This window comes from Austrofundulus limnaeus, unplaced genomic scaffold (genome assembly GCF_001266775.1).
Source record: "Austrofundulus limnaeus strain Quisiro unplaced genomic scaffold, Austrofundulus_limnaeus-1.0 Scaffold32, whole genome shotgun sequence".
NCBI classification, from domain to species: Eukaryota; Metazoa; Chordata; class Actinopteri; order Cyprinodontiformes; family Rivulidae; genus Austrofundulus; species Austrofundulus limnaeus.
The window spans coordinates 1,954,210-1,959,226 of NW_013952434.1; the positions used below are offsets into that span (position 1 = coordinate 1,954,210).

The 5,017-nt window shown below is 37.8% G+C and overlaps 1 long non-coding RNA gene across 1 annotated transcript; it reads left to right on the top strand.

Annotated features, from left to right (window-relative positions):
- The first annotated feature begins 289 nt into the window (after nt 1-289).
- Nucleotides 290-2,402, top strand: LOC106515709 (uncharacterized). The gene is made up of 2 exons (XR_001310035.1): nt 290-364; nt 2,204-2,402. It is a non-coding gene; the product is annotated as an uncharacterized LOC106515709 (long non-coding RNA).
- Nucleotides 2,403-5,017: the final 2,615 nt, after the last annotated feature.

The window sequence follows — 5,017 nt, forward strand, 5'->3', positions numbered from 1 at the left end:
TAATATGAMAAATCCATCTAACTCCAAACAACAATCTAGTTCTATTCGAGTAATAAAAAAATTCTTAGCAATTTTTTTCTTTTGTTTTTTTTATGAAAATACATTTTCTTAGCTTCCAAATGAAACCCAAGAATCACCAGCTTACTGTGGTTTGTCTTCTGCTTGGCTGTGAGCGYGCAGAGGTAAAGGTATGAGAGGTTTTATTTATTGTTCTTTAAAAACAGTTTATTTTTTCCTTGTTAAAATGAGCAAGGTGAGAGTGAAGCACACAGGTTACATCATGGCGGCAGGGAGAGGAGCTGGATAACGAGCTGAAACTTTAGTGTTTGCTGGGAAGAAGTTTGTGCACAACTGGATWTCTCAGGTGAGCTCTTAATATCACAAGGTTTTGATTTAAAACACATGTGAGTATTTCACTATCTCTGTGATTAAGTTGCAACAAAAATGCTTCAGAAACAACTTGTTTTCCATCTTTTCTGAGCTCCAGACAGGACATCAGGCCTTGTGTTTCTGATTTCTGCAGTGAGTCTGATCAGGCAGCACAGGCGTTTTCAATTACAACAAAGCAGAGGTTCTCAAACTGGGGTCCCAGGACCCAGGGAATCACAAGCTGTAGCTTATTGGGCCTCAAAAATGATAATAAACTGCATAAATACATATGTGGAACAATGCAAACATACAAAGAAATTTAAGGCCTTTAAGGGTTAAAATGGCAGGAAATCCTTTTTGAATCAGCATGAATTTATCAGGGAGTCCCTGCATGAACTCTTCTTACCCCTGTAACGGGTCCTCAGATCCAATAAGTCTGAGAAACCCTGCCATAAAGTACTAAAAAGTTATTTTCAGGTGTAGTTTTAAAAAGCCAAATAAGGCAGAAACACCATTTAAACAGAAAGCCTGCTCATTCTAAACCGTTCTGTCAAATAGTTATCATAGTAAAACAGAACTAAACCCAAACAGCAAATAAATGTAACACAACAAAACTCACAAAAACACTACACACTGGTGTATCAGGCTGTTCACTCCTTTGCACAGCAAAACATTTCAGCTGAAAATTATCCAACATGCTGCAGTAATCCCAGAGTAAATCCTCTAAATTAGACACTAAAAGCTTTAGGTTTTGGCCACGTGTGAGTGATTAAAGAAGATGTAGACGAGCAGATCAATTATTCATGCCCAGATACACAATTAAATGAGCAAAATGCAAGGCCTGAAAGGGTTTTTGTTTGTACAACAAGAAATTTAAAGGCAGATGCATCAAACTAAAATCAGTGGATGCTGGGAAATTGTTGGTCAAACTTTAAAAAAAGGCACATTTATCTAAATATTTGTAAATTTTACTGCCAGTTTGAATTGAACCAATTAAGATCACTTCCTGTATGTTTCAAGGAAAAGCATCCAGAGGTTTGGGGAATGTTTTGCTAAAAAAGAGACAGTGCGCAAATTGACAGAAAGTGAAGCAGAATTGAGGGCAGAGGGGAAAAAAAACGGGAACAAAACGAAGTGAAGAAGGGGTGCAGTGGCAGCGATGAGTTCAGTTTGCGTGGCTCCACTCCGCGGGTGACTTTAATTACTTTTCGGCGTCACTGCCTCTTTCGGTGACGAGCCTCCTTCTGATCAGCAGCCTCTGATTATCAGGCCTTTGTGAGGCCTGCGCCTGCTGTCAGGCCCTAATTACGTTTGTGCTGGAGAACATCTCAGCACGTCAGGAAGCTTAAAGAGCTATTATTCGAGCACGGCCCAACTTTACAGACGAGTGCTGCTTTCTGCTGCAAAGCTCACGTTAGGACCACAGCAACTAAAAATAGCTAAATAATACATTCTACATGCAACTGCTGGTCTTTTCATGCTCTCACAAGGTTCAAATGGCTTCACAAGAAGAACCTGCTAACAGAAGAGTAAAAACAGGATGTGACTGCAACTCAGTTGAGTCATAATGAGACAACACAAAAAAAATAATTCATGTAGTGATTGTGAAACATTTAGCTACTTTTAGTACTTCTTTTATCCAAGAGAAGAACCAACTTCCTACACATTCACAGCAGCAACAAATACAAAACAGAAACTGCTGTGAATTATTATAATTATTTTTATTTAAGTTGTGTTTTTGGATAGGCCAGGTTTCTGTAGCTTTCTGTATCTTTTTCTCTCCTGCCCTTGTTTCCTCAKTCTTGCTTCTCGACAATTCTTTGCTTCTCCCCAGGACTCAGTCTCAGCTGAACCAAAACGGAAGGATGAGAACGCATCTGTTGAAATGTTGTCTACCCAGAGCGGCTCCAAGTCTCCACATCCCACAAATGAGAAGGACCCTTCACTCTGAGCTGTTCAGGGGCCGTCGAGCCCCTCCTAACAGTCCAGCACCTGCAGAACTAAATAAATTAGACTGGATGCTTCTTTCACGACACTGACGTTTTACTTGTTTTACTTGTTTTACTTGTTTTATTAGCTTCACGTCTCTCTGCACGGTCCAGCCCAACCTGACAGGTTTTTTTTCTTTTTCTTTTCCACAAACTCCACGATGAGTTAAAAAAAAAAGAAAAAGACAATGCATTTTTAAAAACGATACAAAAACATGTCAGAGTTGTGCAGAAACTCATGAGGTTACATGACAGATCATCGGCGCTCTGAAAGGAAAGCAGAATGTGGGAACATCTGGAGCTGCTGGAGCAGATGATCAAAATTTAACAGACTTTTCAGCTCAAAATGAAGTAAAACAGCTGAGAAGTTGGATTACACAGATGCAATGGAAGTCAATGTAAAATGTCGCCAAAAAAAGTTATTGTTGTTGTTTTCAATCATTTTAAATGATAAACTGATGAAAAGCCTATTGTTTGTTCGGCTTTAATCTGAGCGATGTCTGAGGAAGCACAGAAAAAAGGTCAAAACAAAGGTCAAACTCTATGGTTTTAAAAGAAATCAAACTATTTAATGTAAATTATTCAGAAGCTAAATTTTACTAATAATGATTTTTTTTTTGTATTTTAATGCTAATAAACCATAAACCATTTAATGGCTGTGRTTTTAGAGGCAGTGTTGATTTTGTGTATCTGAGTTTATCATGGATGAAACTCAAGCATAGATTTAAATTTAGTGTTTTCTCTTTTTTTTTTCATAAAATCTTTAATTTACGTAGACCCTTTGGCCTTTTCTCAAAGTTCTTACCCATTTCTAACAGAAATAGGTGGAATGTGTTGGCTTTTGAGATTAGATCTGACAATGGCTGACAGATATTCCCAATCCAGTCCAACTTTATTTGTAAAGCACTTTTTTGCACCACGGCAGACCAAAATGCTGTACAGAATCAACATTCAAACACAGCTCATGCAAAAAACAAATTAAATAAAAAAGAAAAACAGGAAAAATAAAAGCAGGAAATAAAAACAAGAAGCAAGAACAGGAAACAAAAACAGTAAAATGCCTAAAACCTATTTAAAAAAACAACAATAAAYTCAAGAAAATTTATACGAAAAATTAAAGGGGTGATATTACGTGATTTCCAAGCCTATATTTCAATTTTTATACTAGAATAAAGTAACTATGTCACATTTTTAGCTTATGAAAGAGTTATATATTTATAAAAATCCCCAAAACAATTTRCTTCTCATCTTGGCAGTTTCTAAATGCCTTGAAATAGGTCTCTGTCTTAAGAAAATCCAACCACTTCGGTCACACCTATTTCAGCACGTAGCCGGAGTCGYGGAGCAGGTGGGAGGAGGAGGTGGGGGGTGCTCTACTATGAAGAAGCTCGGCTCAAAGACACGTCCCAGGGGCGTTTCTGGTCCCCACCTGTCGTTTTGCTCCTCAGCATGTCTTCCTAAAAACGCTGCAGGATTTCTCAAACATGCCCAAAGCAAGGTTTTAGGCATGTTTTTTTTATGAGAGGGTAACATTATAACATGGTGTAAAACTCAAAAAAGTTGATTTTACATGAAATTGCCCCTTTAAATCTGGTACAAATGGAGAACACAACCATTTACACAGTGTCAAAAGCCAAGGACAACAAGTGGGTTTTAAGATGAGTTATTTAAACAAAACCTAAGAATAATAGTTTGTTTGTTTGTTTATTTATTTATTTATTTATTTGTTTGTTTTTTTGTTTGTTTGCTATTAGTTATTTTATGCTTTTTATGGCGGGGGGTTAAGCTGACGTGGGGAAGGTGGTGGGGTGGGACTTGTTTGTTCAGGTGTGTCTGAGGACTACTCTTCCTATGGTCCACACAAAAATATTCCAGTGAAGACTAATGGGGTTTCCTTTAAATAAACTAATAATAGGAATGCAAACCCAAATTATGTTGACATATAAATTTGAAAGAAAGCCAAAAAATTTCTTAGTTTTTGAATAAATCCCTTTTGTTTTGAATGAACTAAATGATTGGGTTTCATGTGGAGCCAATACATACTTGTGGCGCAGCAACTCCAGTCTTTTTCTCCTTGATAGACTGAATATGTTCAGTGTTTGCCACTTTTCCGTGCTTTTTTGTTTTTTTATTGTTTTTCTGGCTTTTAAAATATAATATTATCAGTGTTTTGGTGTGCTCCTGCAAAGAAAAACTAGAATTCGAAGATATGGTTTAGTCACATACCTAATTTGTGAAATGTTGTTTTCAGGCTCGGGAACATGCTGCTGCTCATCAGTGTGTCGTCAAACCCAGTCAGCACAGACATTTTGTTTATTTTATTGCATTATAAACGTGTAACAGCAAAATAATCCATTACCTTTGCCGCCATGATGGTGTGTCTCTCTCCTGTCCTGTTCAGGTCTGTGTTTGCGTTTAAACAAACCTCACCAGGCGAAATGTTGTTTTCAGTAGGAAGTTGTGTTGGAGCAGCTGTCTCGTCACACGGGACACTGACCTCAGGAAACCTTCAAAGCAGACACGTCTGCAAGCTGTTGAGGGGCGAGGTTAATGGGCTGGGTTGCAAAAAAAGAAGGGATGATATTAAAAAAAGGGATGATCTGAAGCTTCCTCACATCTGGAGCAGCAGCTCWATCAAGAAGAATGAGTTAGTTACCTGG